Genomic DNA, 16,293 nt, shown 5'->3' on the forward strand with positions numbered 1-16,293 from the left:
AGGTTAAATGTTTAAGATAATAAAAATTGTGTTCTGCAAGTTTCTCTCCACTGATGATAAGCAGTGATCTGAGTGACTAATTCAGCTGTAAGCTTAGTAAGATAAATATTACCTCTCACCTCACCTCTTACAGAAAAAGTTATATATATGAATAATTCCTAAACATGTTGTCTGGATTTATTACTAAAGAGGCTGTGTATTTGTCTTCTGATGACACAAGCAGTCTTGCTAACAAGGCTGACTTCGGCATCGTACCACAAATATGTGCATCACCACGCACTGAGGCAGTCAGCGGTAGGTCACTCTGGGCTCTACCAGAACGAACAACACTTGTTTAAGGAGCCAGTCCTGGAGACCAGGGGGAAAAGCTGCTTGTAGTTGCTATCGTTTAAGGACACTGCAGCTGGACAGGCAGACAAAGCAGTGCTGGTAAGAGAGTGTAAATACAAGATATGTTCTGAGTCTTTCTGGTTGAAGACATTCTCTAAAAACTCTTCTGCACATGCTGTGATCTAACACCCTCCCATCAGCTACTTATAAACATCTCTGTGGCCCTTTGCTGGAATCGCTCCAGTAGCTCCATGTCTCTCTCGTACTGGGGAGCCCAGAACCGGACCCAGCCTGACTCCAGGTGTGGCCTCAGCAGTGCTGAGCAGAGGGGAGGGATCCCCTCCCGCAACCTGCTTGCAACACTCTTCCTAGTGCAGCTGTTAAGCTCAGGCTGGAGCTGGAGCTAATGCAGCTCAGGACGATATCAGCCACCTCTGCCATGAGGGCCGTTGTTGACTCGTGTCCAACTTGTCTGCCAGTACCTCGAGGTCCTTCTCTGCAAAACTGCCATCCAGCCCATCAGTCCCCAGCTTGTCCTGGTGCATGGAGTTATTCTGCCCCAGCACCACCCAGGTGCAGGCCTTTACATTTCCTTTTATTGAACTTCGTGAGGTCACTCTCTGCCCATTTCTCCAGTCTGTCGAGGGCCCTCTGAATGGCAGTACAACCATCTGATGTATCTGCTGCTCTTCTCAGCTTTGTATCATCTGCAAACTTGATGATGATGCACTCTGTCCCATCATCCACTTTTCTGACCTGTACTTCATCAAGACCAGGAGGATATTATGGGAGAGAGTGCCAAAAGCCTTCCTGAAGCCAAGGGAGACAACATCCACTGCTCTCCTCTTATCCACCAAGCCGGTCATCTCATCATAGAGGGGGATCAGGTTGATCAAGCACTATTTCCCCTTTGGAAATCCATGCTGACTGCTCCCAGTCACTTTTCTGTCCTTCATAAGGCTGGAAATAATACACCTTTGCAGGAATTTGGGGTGAGGTTGGCTGGCTTGTAGTTGCCCATATCCTCATTCCTGCCCTTCTTAAGACAGTTGGGGTGACCCTGCAGGACAATATAAAAGATCATTTTGAAACAACTTTGTTTAAACTGTCAGGATGTTCTGTGGGAAATAAGTTTATATTAGCCAGTAAGTTCAGCAGAGTCAGCCCATTTGCTGTCTCTAGTTCCACCACAACCTTACAGTAAGGCTATGGGCTCAGTCCCATTTAAACTTTAGGTGCCTGTATGTAGACATCTACACCTATCACAGTCACACTGTGTTCCTTTTGTAGAAAGAAATAGTTACTTCTAGATTCATTTGATGTATTTCACATGTTTTTTGGACAGAACAAGGTGAGTTACACTGTTTTACACAGTGTTTTTTCCAATGCCTGTTCAGTAAGCAAAGGTTAACTGGCTCAGCTGCAGACAGCTACATTGTAAAACACAAATTTAGTTAGATGACTCTAGCGCTTCAGCACTGCAGGTAAATGTAATTTTCACTGTAGCAGGAGAGGGCTGTCAGTGGTGTAATTTCTGAAAGTCCTGGCAGCAGCTGGCAGAGGCTGCTTTTCTGGTGTGATGAGCCAATTATAAGATCAGGGCAGAGCAAACAACTGATGACTGTTTTGATGCAAGAAAAAGACATAGTCTTTAGAGGTAACTAAACGGCCCCTTGCACTTTGGTGAAATAAATACATAAAATAAATTGAAATAAATCCTTACTGGAAGCAATGATTAACCAGAAGTGAACAATAATTTCTTTAGAGACCTGTAGGCTTTAACTTCCAGTGGACTAATAACATCATAGGGGCCAAAAATAGATGGCATTTTTATTTGATTTTAATGATTGACTTATTATGCAAGTAATTTTCTGTGAAGATAAGAGTGTACCAGAGAGAGAAATCCTGAAATGTAAGTAGCTTATATAAACATCTCTCCAAAGAAATCTGTATTTTAAATTGCATTTACTATTAAAGATATCATATCTTTAATTGAACTGAAAGAAAAATGTTTTCCACCGTATTGTTCACAGATTTTGTAGGCTCTTAAAGTTCAGTGATGGTGATATTTCTGATGTAAGAGTTCTCCACCTTTAACTTGCATGATATCATGAGATTCATCTACTTTATTCTCCCAACAATTTCTTATAATGAGAGCACATTCTTTCTTTACATTTTTAAGAGCTGTTATGTGAATCAGCATATGCAGTTATTAACCTGTACCTATATAGCAAAGTATCTATGTTAGAATATGAATGATTTTTTTTCCAGAGATAGTCATCATTGGTCCCATGTATCAACCAAAACCAATAGAATTATATGCTGCTTTCAGAATTAAGCAGCATGACTCCTATTTCACTTAAAATTTGAGGTCTTGCTAGTTCCTGGGGGATTCATGCATTCATGGTTAAAATTTGCTTCTCTGACACAGGAGGAAAGCTCATTTCTGCTACTTTTGCTTTAAGTTAACAGAGCATGAAATAAACAAAAATTTATCATGATTCATAGCATTAATTAGGTAGACGTACTGACATACCACGGATTTCATTTACATCAGTCCCACCACAACAAAAAGATTAGTTTTGTAAGAACCATTCTTATCTTTCCCTTCCCAAATAATGTGTAACCAGGGAATAAAGTAAGAAATGATATTTCATTTTGTACTACATAAAAATCATTTACTAATATAATGGGACCTACTGACAAGAATGAATTGTATGGATCATACCAAGACACATGCAAATATCCTTCTAGCATTTAATCCAACATAATACAGATTTGTTTGTGTTTATTTATACATGTATTTATTAATTCATGCTAGCAATCACAGAGAACTTCATGACTCAAAAAGCCTTAATTCCTCCCAAATTATCAAACATAACTTAGTCTTTTTTTTTCCCACTGAATTCCCTTTCCCCCCACAACAACAAACAAAAACCCCTTCCTCCTAGTAATTGGAGTGAATAATTGCATTAAAAGGGTATTTCTGTACCAGATACTGCTATCAAAACTCTGTCCTCATATGGTGATACTATGCAGAACTATGTAAATTGTGGGCCTCATCTCTGTGTTTTGTATAGCTTTGCTCTAAGAAATTTTCAGCCTTTTGTTCATCTATTAAATGTAAGGAATATGATGTAATCCTTCAGAGATATTTATTGAAAATATTTTTCATTAGAACATGGTCAGTTTTGATCTCCGCAGTAGAATGTGTTGGTGGGGGGATTGAAGGGGTTTCTTACTTTCTTGTCGTTGCATTAGATAAGCTTCTGAGATGCCCGGCGTTGGAATCTGAGAGGTTTCAGATAGTATTTTTCAGGGTTTCTTTTTTCTTTTGTAATTTATAGATTAGAGCTTTTCAGATCAATTTTACAGTGATTGTAATAACAACTAACTGCGGTGCTTATGTCTATTAGAGTTGAGACTGTGGCCTATGAAGATTAAATTCACTTGTCACTGAATTGTAAATATTTCTTGTATGAAACACAATGATATTCTGCTAGTCATTCTATCCAGGAGAATAAGATTGTTAACAAGGAAGAACCCCATGCCAGTCACTAAGAACCACATAACCTATGGAAATCTCTCAAGAGAAAAAAAAAAATCTGACCAAATTAGCTGCCTAATTTCAGCATTTAAATGTCTAATAAGTAGTCTGTGGTCATCAGCTGTGAAATACAGACTATGAAAATCAGGTAGCATGGTTCCAAGCACTGTTCATGCAATTTTATATTAAACAGTGCAGGATAAAATAGGAATAATCTAGCAATAAGGTCAAAAATTCTCAGGAAAGCCCTTGTTCAGATAAATGCCTGATCTCTCTCACCTTCTCTTATGGTCTTGGCTATAGAGTGGTGCATTTTTGTGCATTTTCAATGGGAAAAATGAACAATGTTTTCACCCTTGTGCTTAGGGTACTCTCTCAAATTTTAGGAACTTGGGTGAATATCCTCAGCAACCTGGTGAAAGTCTAGGCCTCAGATTTCCAATGTCTTGGGACAGTGCTGGAACTGTTAGATTATTACAAAATGATTGTTGGCCATATTCACTCCAGAATGAACATTGAAAATGTTGATCAAAATCTGATCACATGCAACTTCTCAGAGACTTCTGAAGATGAGAGGTTTTGAAAATTCTTCAGTCATATCTGGACAGTAATGAATTTTAAGAAGGAGATGGAAGACTTTCTGCTCTTTCTACTCAAAAAATGTCTTTAATCATGTACATTTCAACTTATAGGTTAGTTACTTGATTATCACAAAAGGACATAGAGTATTTGAGGTTTAGATCATAATGAAAGATAGTTTTTCTGGCTTGCTATTTGAGATTTTGGTAAATTTCAGCATATGGCTTCCCAAGTAGGTGGAATATAGTTATAGTTAAACAACTTCTGGTTTTATCGTTGATTTTAATGTCTAATTTGGAAGCTATCTTCAGGAGCCACAATAGTCCATAACATTTTCTAAAATGTCTATTAGATGGATAACTCTCTGTTGAATGAAAACATACTTGGAATATAAGATCTTTGGTACAACATGCTTCTTTGGGTTCTGTGATAGTTTCTAGTAAAATTTCCAGTCCCTGGGTCACTACTGCAATGCATCCAATATCTGCCAATATAACAGAACTTACTAAGTTGTCAACTACATTGCCTACATCAGAAAATTTATATACTAAAACAGGAATTTACACTTGGTGAAATGTTTCATTAAAAAATAATGGATTAATTGCTTCTGTTAGAAGAATCAAACTGAAAGCTATCGTGAAGAATTTCCACACCTAAAACTGTATTGATTTCTATACACACCATTACTTTGCTTACTTGGATATGGCTTTTCTATCACAGCAACAGTTTGCTTACTTTCAGCTTCAGATAAGCCTCTAAGCAACTTATTAGCAATTATAATTTAGGCTGCTATGCTTAAATATGAATTGAAAGAAACTCAGAGGCGGTAACCTTTCCTTAGCTGCTTCCCTACACAGAGAATGTGGTGTCAAAACTGAAACCTGACAAAATAGCTCCAAGGAACCACTGCTAAGACTCTTTATTAGATGGTTCTTTGCAGTATTCTTTGGGTTTTAGATGTCCCTTTGCTGGCCCACAGACGTTTCCCAGCTGGTTATGTGCGTTTCCTCTTTCGCACTCAGGAGCCCCGTCAGCTGGTGCCTCCTGGTGCTGTCCAGGAGCAGGTGCAGGCTGTGAGAATTGCCCTGTGTGCTGGCGTGTATGTCAACAGGCGAATTTACTGTTTTGAACCTGACTGGAGCATGGAGCCAACATGAGTGTCGTGGAATTGTGACACACTAAAAGCAGCTCTGGCATTTTTCATGGCAGTAAATCTGCATGTCCTTGTCAGCGCAGCAGCTCAGTGAAGGCAAAGGAAACTCAGCATCAGGAGTGGGATCAGAATTAGCTCCAGCTGCCCGGAGTGGACTTTCTGAGAAGCCTTTTTGCTGAACATCACCTTTCACAACCCACCACTGAGGCACATGGAGACAAAACCCTAGTTCTCTGCACTGTGCCTTTTAGGCACAATCTGCATTTTCTGTGTTTCTTTCCTACAGTTCGCAAGGCTGAGAACTCTGGAAGGGAGCATCACAAAAGAGCAAAGACACCTCATCCAGTCCTTGAAGGTGTTTGCAAAGGGGTTCCTTTCATTTCTCCAGTTACTTACATTGGCAGCCTCTTGAACGGCCCTTTCTTTCTCTGCCCTTTTGTGAAGATCGCTTTGCATTGAAAGCAGCAGGACCTGACAGTTCAAAAACAGCCCTAGCAGTACTCTGCTGTCTCACATTCTTTCTACTGACTGGCATTTGCTTGGTGAGGAGTACAGGACTCCTGCGTGTGCGACACACACAAGTACCCTCTGAACAGAGGCTTGGGTGCTGGAAGTACTGGTGGGCCTCTACTGAGCTTTCTACATGGCTAAGGAGGGGCATTAGAGAGGAGAAGGTCTTCCAGTCAGTCCTTACTTCCACACTGCTGGGGCTGTAAAAAGCAGAGCCAAAACACACAGAAATAGCCTGAGGCTGTTACTCCAGACTCCAGAAAGCGAATCCCCATCTGGCCAGAACGCAGTCCCCCCCACAGACAAATGTGCTCTGGAATCACTCGCCCACCTCACAGTGTTCAAGGTCAGCTCCAGACGCACAGCCCTCTCCATACAGACACAGCTCAAGCACACTGCCAGCACAGCTGGGCCACATGCACAACAGCCCTGCTTTGGCCAGTGGCTTGTCAAGAGGCCCTCCACCCCAAGGAAGCACCTCGTGGATTTCTGTTCAATAGGCAATGTTTTATTTCAGTCAGCTGATCACACTGGCTCCGTGGTAACACTCTGTGGACTGCCTGCTCCTTCCTTGCCTGTCTTGCCTTCCCACTGCTCACTTTCTGCACTCAAAGATGTTTTCGGAGGACCTCCTAGTTGCTCCGAAGATTCCTGAGCTCCACCCAGTTGTCTCTGAGGACTTGAGCTGCTGCCTGCTGCACACTGGGATGCTCGTCTCCGTGGAACAAGTGGAGAGCTGAAAATGACACAGGCAGATTCCTAAATGACTGCCAAAGCCCAGGACTGAACGGTCGTGCCGTCCCTGACTCTCTGAGAGAACACCACTCGAGAAAGCTGGGCAGCTTTCCCTGGGCTCAGTCCTGGGAGAGGGCGGGAAGGGTGGGAGATGAGTGGTCTGCTTTGCACACTGTCACTGCAAACCCTTGGCCTTCTGCACATAGTCAGCGAGAGAAGCTCTCTCCTGGCACCAAAGCTTCCTCCATCAGGAGTCTTCCATCTCCCTCTAAGTGGCCAGGAGGCTTCTTCTACTTCAGCCATTTGGCCAAATGTGTGCAAAAGCTTAGTTTCTCAAGAGCCTGACTCTTCCCAGCGGTTACCCAAAAGACATTCAGAGTTTATCAGGAGCTTCTCTCTCTGGGTATGCAAGAGCACGGAGTCCATGTGCAGCTGACATAAAGTCATACCCAGGATGAGTTTTGGGGCACGACACCAGAGAGAAGGGGTAGCATTGGGCAGTGGAAGGTGGTGACATCTTTCCATGGGAAAGGAGAGAGTGGAATGCAGGAAGGGCAACTGTAACCTACCTGTACTCAGAAAACTCGTACTGTGCTCTCTCAGCCACTGGCTGTCTGCGTTTTCCAGGATAACACCTAGTCGCACAATGCAAATAAGTAAACATCAAGGCACTTCCTGTGGTAGCCCTAATTCCCAATCTAGTTGCTTCCTAGTCTTGGACAATGGATGATAGGCTTTGGGGAGCAGGGGAAAGCTAGAAATACCAAACCAGAAGGGTCCCTCCCACTTTAAAGTTCCTGGGGAGAAGCAGGAGGCAGAGCTGAGCAACTGTGTGCGCCAGGGGCCAAGCCTTATGTGGAGCACTAATTCCACTGTGCTTTTGCTAGAGACTTCAGCCCCTTTACAGCCTGTAACTAATTCCTCCTGCTGCCACCCTCCTAAGGCAGGTGACTGTCCCTGGTGCCACTGCACAGAAAGTGGAGATTGTCCTTTGCTGTTTCTTGCAGGGAGGAGCAGAAGAGAATATCAGCTTTGTCTCTTACCAGCTAATCGGATGGCTGCAGTCCGCATCCCCCAACACGAGCTCCAGAAGTAGGTCTGGAGGGTGTCATAGACGCTTTCCAGAAGCTCTGGGATGTCTCTGGCCTGGTAGAAAACAGAGAAACAGGAGTTCTTTGGCTGAAAAGGCCCTGCCATTGACCCTTGGCAAAGAGGGCAGATGAACTAGGAGAGGAAGGAAAGAGACGGAGGCTGCAAGGGACTGACAGTTCCCATCATTGCCATGCTAGTTCCCACCCTACCACTTCCCAGAAGGCCACTCCATGCTCCAGGTCTCTGAGCCAGGGAAAGTCACTGCCACCAGGCAGTCTCACCCTGGGCCACAGCTTACTCACCAGGTGACTGCAGACAGCTTCCTGGAGCTCTTCTGCACTCTTCTTGGTGTTCAGAGCAACTTGCGTTTGCAGCTTCTGCAGGCCCAGGAATGGAGTGCAGAGCAGGAAAGTGCTTCGACAGGCCTGAAAAGGAGAGTTGCCCCAGCTCAGCCCTCCCCAGGACCAGCGAGGTGCCTTTCAAGGGACCTCACTGCGCCGAGCGCTGCTGTTCTCTTTCAAGAGGGGGAGGTGTTTCACTCAGTGCCCTTTCTAGAAAGGAGAAGGGAGGGATTGCAACAGCAGCCACTGTTCCCCTGGCCTGGTATGTGGCACTCCAGAGAGAGTATCGGTGCCTGAGAGCTGTCGCCACGCGATAGCTGTTAACTGACGTGCCCTTGGGAGAAGCCCCGGATCTCAGGAAGCAGGGGAGATCAGAAGGGACGTGGTCAGCAAAGGCTTGGAGGCCTGAGCACTGCAGAGTCTGGGAAGACTGTCCTGCACCTCAAACAGAAAATGCTGCTGGAAGAGTTTGAGGTTGTCTTTCCATGCAGAGACATTATCAGGAAGGCCAGTATTGCTCTGCTGTTACCATGCAGCACCCTCCTCATGAAGAAAGAAGTGAAAGGTGGCTCTTACATTGCAAACTTCTGGATCTGGGTCCCGAAGATGGAGCAGAATTCTGGTCCACGTAGAAGTTGTAATTTCTTTACTGAGAAAAGATTTCCATTTCCTCTTGGCAGAGCAGGCCAGGACTCCATACAAGGTGAAGGCTGAGGAACGAAGGACTGCCTCGTCCTGCAATCAGGAAACCCCAGTCACCAAGCTGCTGCCTAGGACCCCAAAACAAACATCTCCTGGCCAGCCAAATGCTGAGCCCATATCCAGAGCAATGGTTCTAGACAGTTTGTCCAAGGCCAGAGGATCAAGAGAATCCATTTCTTTGAAAGACACCATTTGGAATCAAGAAAGGGTTGCCTTATGCTGAGTCTTTCCTTGTCCATTGCTCAGCTTCTCAGGACCATGCCTCCTGAGCTACTGGGCACTTAGGCTTTTGGTCTCTGAGGTCCTCAAACACTTTACTGGCACCTGACAGAGAACTAAAAACCTAGAAGCTCTTGGACTCCAGAGTTCCCAGACTCAGAGCCACCTGGCAGCCTCACACATTCCTAAGGCTTCAGGGCTTTCACACAGAGACAGCCCTCCAGGTGGCCTGTAAGGGAGTTGTAAACAGTCAGTTTCCATTTCCCTCAGAAAAAAAAAAAAAAATCACATTCAAAAGGCTCTACAAAATGGAATACTTGATTCCAATTGGTACTGCTCAGTGGAAGAACTCTGGCTCAGAAGACTCTGTTGTGGTCTGTCATACCACAGCATGGGCACCTCTCATGTCAGAGCAAGTGAACTCCTGCCATTTGCGAGGATCATCTAAGCAAGTCTTCTAGACTGTAGAGGCCATGGAGAGGAAGAGGCAGTCCAAGGCGCAAGCCCTCCTTTCCAGGGTAGATGCTGAAAAGACCCAGGTTACAGAGCTAGGCAAAGGAGACCCTCAACACCCCTCTTCCTCTCCATTGACAATGAAAGAACCTGTGAGGGCTAGACCAGACATGGAGAACTACTGTGAAGGGAGGTGATGTCCTCCCTTCGTGTCCAGCCTTTCTTCACCCCTTCCCAAGGGCAATCCAAAGGTGACTCGCTCTCTATGGAACTAGGAATCAGCAGGCATCATCCCAAGTCTCATCAGTTTCTCTTCAGGCTTTTCTAGGAATGAGGCTTCTTCCCTGAACCCAAACAGTCCTCATCTATGCTTGCTCACATCATACCTTTCAGATGATCTCACAGACTACTAAAACAAGAGTTACCTACTGCTCGTTCACTTACGACATCAAAGTAAGTCTTGGTAGAAAGGGCGATTTCTTTAAAGGTGACTCCAATGTCTTTCTCTCCCAGCTCTGCCACCACTTTCGCCAGAGCTGACAAACTCTCGCCCAGGATCTCAGAAGAGGTGACGTCCTTGATGGCCCTCATTAACACCTCTAGAATGGCCTTCTTGTGCTTTCTCAGCTGTCAAAGCAGAAGGCACACAAGAGCTTCTCACCATTCATGCCTACAACAGTTGTTCTTTACCATTTCTCCCAAGAACAGAATTGGCAAGAAACCAGTCCAGAGCACACCTTGGCCCAAGGCTACACACTCTGTCTCCAGTTGCACCTTTGAAGCCAGAGTGATGTCGGAGAACGGAGCACAGTCTTAAGACACACCAGAACTTCCCTGTTGTGGTTGGTCCAGTTTCTGTAAGCCTTGTGCAGCTCTTTACCAGGACCTGTCTGGTTAGGAGCTTTCCGTAGTGAGTGCAAGTTCGTTCTCACCTTCTCAGGTGCTCCACTGGCCAGATTGCCCAGGCCCCTCACTGCCATCTGGCGCACAGTGCTGCTGGCATCCAGGGATTTGTCCACCAATGCATGGAGGACAGGCTGAAGTAGCTTCCATTTCTGAAGCACTGGCTCCTTCATCAGCTAGAAAAGAGCACCATGACCATTAGCATTAGATTGATCCTGAGCACTCATGGCACATGCATAACTGTGTTCATGGATTCCAGCATGGCTGGGATACTTTCCGCTAGGATCTTCCTGGAGAAAGAGATGGCCGAGACAGCAGCTTGCAAAGACAACTGCTCTCAAGCCTTCCTTTTCCACCTTCTGTCTTACCTCAGCAAAGAAAGATGCTGCCATGATCCTCAGGTTTGCTGATGGCGAGTCCAGCCATGGCAAGACAGCATGTATGGTGGTCAGCGTGACCACATCAGTTTGGAGGAGAACACTGCACACACAATACAAGAAGACAAGAAGGCGACAGAGTATGAGGTTCCAACAGTCAACTGCTGTGATGCAGACGGTTGTCTTTGGCAACTCAGGACAGCCTCCCCAGGCAGATATGCTGGAGAGGTTCCCATTCAGACCGTTTCTGGCTTACAGTCACCCCCAAGAAGGAGAGAAGGCCTCCACAAGGCTCTTACCTAGTCAGCAGACACATGCCCTCATGGTATGTCCGGGGATTTTCAAGAAAAGCCCATGTGTTCTGCTTCCAGAGAATCCCCATCCATTTCTCACTGATGCACTTGCAGAGCACAGTATCTAATGCTTTGATGGAAAGCCTGATTGAAAAGAATATACATATATCAGAATTGGAGCACTTGAGACTGTCAGGATCACTAAGGAAGCTCAGCCACTTTCAGAGGCACTCATTAACTTCTTCCAAGCCCCAACGAGTGATACTCAAAGCACCCCCTGAAAGCACACTTCATAATCCCAAAGGGCATCAGGCTAAAAGGAAACTGGCATGATCACTCGCTTTGATGCCCCCAAACTCACTGAACACAGGGGAAAACCCAGAAGCCTCAACTTCTTTGATGCTAGAACCTGAGGGGTCTTCTGCATTACCAGAGTACCATTTATACAAAAGATGCACAACAAGGTCCTCTGAGCTGGGGAAATGAATTGCAGTGGGCAGGAATCACCATGCTGTCGCTGCATCACCACTTGTGGGTTCCCCGAACAGACCAGTAATGGTAGAACAGGAGGCCCAGCACAGCTTGAGGGGACAGTCGCCCTTGCAAGGCAAAGAGGTACTTTGTTCTCTATCATTCATATGAGCAAAGTCCCTCAGGGTTCATACACACACACAAAAAAAAAAAAAAAAAAGAGAGAGAGAAAAACAAACAGCACCCCAAGCGATGTTTGGAAACCTGCTGTGGCCACCGTCTGCACAAAGAGAAATTCAGTTCTGGTTTCCTAAGGAAAGGATTAAACATGGTGACAGCAGAAATCTTGTCCATGGAGCACAGAAGCCTCTCTCATAGGAAGAACAGCTACCTTCAAGGCTATAAGACTGGAAGGACCAGAAGGATGTCCTGCCATATCCTCCAATGCTGACAAACGGGTCGACTCAGCTGAAGGCCAGGGAGCTGTCTCTACTCATGTCTGGTGAGGCAGGAATGTTCCTGCTTTCATCAAACCCCAATCATTGAATAACTGAGACTTTTGATTCAGAAGCACTTCCAAAGGGGAATAAAATCATCCAACCAAGGATGCCCAGGGAAGACTAATAACAAAGTAGACAAAAACCAAGCCCAAAGAAATAGATGAAACAGCAGAATTCCCTGTGCATGACACAGAGTAAACCAATAGGTGAATTTTGGCTGTGCTGAGAGGGCCAGTTCCGCCTTCATTTCTGCTGTAGCTTTTCCTCACCATGGCCACACAAGATTTTCTTCAGACTAGCTCCCACCAGCCTACTCTTTCAAAAGCATATTGAGCTCATGCTAGGGCACAAGAGACAACTCACAGGCTTTTTAAGAAAGTGGAGCAAAGCCTGACAAGAACACAGAGATAGGAGACAGACATAGACAGAGACTGGCTTGGTGAGGTGAGCTAAAGCCTGCATCCTTCATCTCTGCCCGTTTTGCTCATTACCTGCAAGGACTGCTGTCTTCACCACTTGCCACAAGGACTGGCTCGTCTCCAACTCTTCCTGCAGATGAAGGCAGCTCCTTTCCAAGAGTGTTGCTGATTTGTTTCAGCAGCATTGGAAACAGCCGTGGCAGCAGGAGAGACACACTTTCCCGGGACTTCAGGGAATACACCAGCTCACGGATGGCACAGGTTACCTATGAAGAAATGCCATCACAAACCACTTGGAAAGGAAGAGCTTTTGCCACCACTTACCCCACCTGCCTGCCCGCCTGCCTGGCTGCTCTCCTCTGGAGCTCTGACTTCTGCCACAAGCTTGTGGATGGGCAACAACAAGCTCTCACAGCTTCTCACAGTGATCAAAATGAGAATGACCCAGCAAAGCACACTGTGAGGCTTCTGCATGTGGATTTACAAGTGCCTGTGTACCAGGAGGATGTCCAACCCCTCGCTTTCATTCCACAGGATCCTCAGCCAAAGAGGGGCAGAAATGTCACTTCACATACCATGAGAGGCTCCAGCGCAGCCAGATTGTCGCTCCCTTCCTCATCGAGGCAGTTGCTTCTGGCGGGGGTGTCTTCAGCGCTCTCCAGTTTGCCCATTAGCAACTGGAGCTTTTCAGTCACAAAGAAGCCTCTGCCAAGAGTCCTCCACAGCTCCACGGTATCACTGCAGGTGAACAGTTTACCCATGATCTCTTGTACTCTTGGGCCTGCAACCCCTCAAAGGCAGGTTAAATACTTCCCCCCCTCCCAGCGCGGAGCTTTAGCAGCCCCAGTCCCTGGCAAGTCACAAGCACATGCTCTGGCAACAGTCAGACTTTTCTCCTCAGGGAAAGAGACAACTGGCTGCTGAACAGAGTCCCCTCTAGTGCCGCCAGGCTGTGGCGTCTCTGGGCTCCTGAAATGGAAGGAGAGGGGAGGGGAACCTACCTGTCCATGGGCAGGTGTCTCTGGAGGAGGCTGTTGGTTACTGCCTCAGGGTGATAGCAGCCCAGGACAGACACTGCCTCAAAGAGGAACTCCTTCAGGCTGCCCTGCTGAGCAGCTGGCAGATGATCGTAAAGGATTGTCAGGATTTCTGGCACCTGGAAGGGACAAGGAAAGAACAGCAGGTTGTTTTAGGCCTTTCCTAGGGCTTCCCTTAAAGCCAGACCAATTCTTCGGCACATGAGCAAGTCCTGCTTCCTTGACCATTTGTCAAGATCTCACCCTAAACTTCAGCCCTACCACTCCACACAGTGGAGGGTTTTCTTTTGGGTCTAAGTGTGCTCCTTGCCCTCTCACGCACACAGATGTGCTGTCATTGCACATGCCTTGGCTCCCTTCTGTTTTCAGCTTCTCTTCTCATGCACACAAAAGACATTTTAACGTTTCACCCAGAGCAGTCTGAATGCTTCTAACTATATGCTTGAAATAGTGCAACATCAAGACTTAACACATTCTTCACACCTTCCGAAGATACCATGCAGTGCCTGCACAAGGGCCTTCAGGTCCTTCCTGGAGGAACCAGCTCTCCAGGGATACTTGTCCTTGCCTCCAGCCTCCTCATTTCTCATAGATTTAACACCTTCCCCAGAGGGAACAACTTTGCTCTGGAGGAAGACATTTGGCAGATCCTTTCACCGCCAGAAACTGTGGCCGTAGCCTGCACAGAGCAAAACTACTCACTTGTCCTGTGGATGACAGCCATCAAGACACTGTCTGCTCTTTTTCCCCACAGGACAGACACCAAGCGATCTGCTGACCACGTATGAAAGGAACAGAGCCCAGGAGAAAAGATGGCTGTCACCATTCACCAGTGGACCTCGAGACGCAGCACAGACCAGAGAAAGGGGGGGGGGGGGGCTCTACTAAATTGTGTCTATCAGATTTGCTCCTTCTTGGCACTGTGTCTGGAACAGTTGGAGACTTTGCTCCAGAAGGGTTTGTATTGCTGGCACCAGATGAATAGTAGCTCTTGGATTAGGTTGCCAGGACTTCAGCTGAATAAACAAGACATTCTTGGCTCTGCATGCAAGATGCATTTCTGCAGACCACAGCAGCTAGACAAGGGGTAGTGCAGCAGCTCAGTGTCAAAGTTTAAACTCTAAAGATAAACAAGGGGTGTTTTACCTCCGGCAACATTTCTCTTCCACACTCCTTCAGGAAGATAAGCATCCACTCGCCTGCTGCCCTAGCACAAGTGGGGCTGAAGGACAGCATGCTGCCCAGGACAGCCTTCAGAAAGCCTCTTGCCTGCTCTGAGCAAAAGGATTTGCATGCAACCTGGAGACAAATGAGAAACAGGAGAAACAACATCAGACGTCTGCTTCCTCTCTTACAAGCAAAGGACAAGAAAACTTGAGCAGCTTCTCAGTTAGGCCATTAGCTAATCCTGAAGGTGGCAGGTGCTTTGTATTCCAATTGCACATACAACTTCTTCTTTTGATTTATGAAGCCCATAGAGTTGGAAGGCTCTTCCATTAGGTCGGTTGCTTGCCTACGCAACTTATGTTCTTAAAATAGCTCTCAAGAGCTGGCAAGCAAATACATGTTAAAACAAAGAGAAAGCCATCGGGCTAAGGAACTTCCCTGCTTTGCTTCAACAGCTCACTTTCCCCGGGTGTGGATGGATGAAAAAAAACACACAAACTCACAGAAACTTCATGGAGTCTACTTCTTCCCCCAGTGGGAACACTAGATACTGTTATGCTTCAAAACCCTCTTACTACTTGCTAACAACAGAGGCCCCATTGCTATAGGCCACTCTGAAAGGGGAGAGAAAGCTTGGAAGTAAAGAAGAGAAAAATGATTGGAGCTGAGCCACCAGGTAGGCACAGCTCTGGCTTTGGAGTCAGTAACCTTTGCGATTTTGAAAGAGGTCCTCAGCAGCGAATCCACATCTGCGGCCTTTAGCTCCTCACGGAAGTGATTCAGATCCACTTCCCTTGTGTGCATAACCTTGCCTAAAAGAAACACAGGTGGGAAAGGATAGGCATGTTTTCTGAAAATGAACCCCCAGTCCACAGCCATTGATCAAGGAATCACCAAATGGTGGTAGGGAATTCCACAGGGGTAGTGCAGGACCCTTCTGAACTCTGGGTGCAGCATTTTACGAGTCAGGCCATCAGATTCTGCTCTATGCCAGTCAGAAAAAACACTCTGCTTCTTCTACAGCAGTTTTCAGACTATACCTATTGTCCTCAACTATGGCTCCTTTTTTTCTCAGCCCCTCCATCCCATGTGCAAGCACAGGTCACACCTATCCTCTGACTGGGAGGAGGTTCTCCATAGATTCATCAGTGTGGACAGGTGATGCTGACAAAGTCCACTCCAGAAGCCCAGGTGTACAACCCCCTTCTAAACAATCTCTCAACTGGGATCATTACTTTGTCTCTACAAAGCTAGAAAGTGCTGTCCTCTAATCCTCGGCACCTGAGAGTGCTGCCCTGAGACAGAAATGTGTGAGGGCTCTCATTCTCCACAGTACCTAGAAGTGCCCCTGAGGCAGGGCTGCTCAGAGAACTTCCCCAGGCCTCCCTTGTGCTATGGCCGAGAGGGAAAAGAATGACCAAGGTCTGGATGCAAGAAACCAGCAGTCTGCTGTCCATTACTCTTC

This window comes from Dromaius novaehollandiae, unplaced genomic scaffold (genome assembly GCF_036370855.1).
Source record: "Dromaius novaehollandiae isolate bDroNov1 unplaced genomic scaffold, bDroNov1.hap1 HAP1_SCAFFOLD_100, whole genome shotgun sequence".
NCBI classification, from domain to species: Eukaryota; Metazoa; Chordata; class Aves; order Casuariiformes; family Dromaiidae; genus Dromaius; species Dromaius novaehollandiae.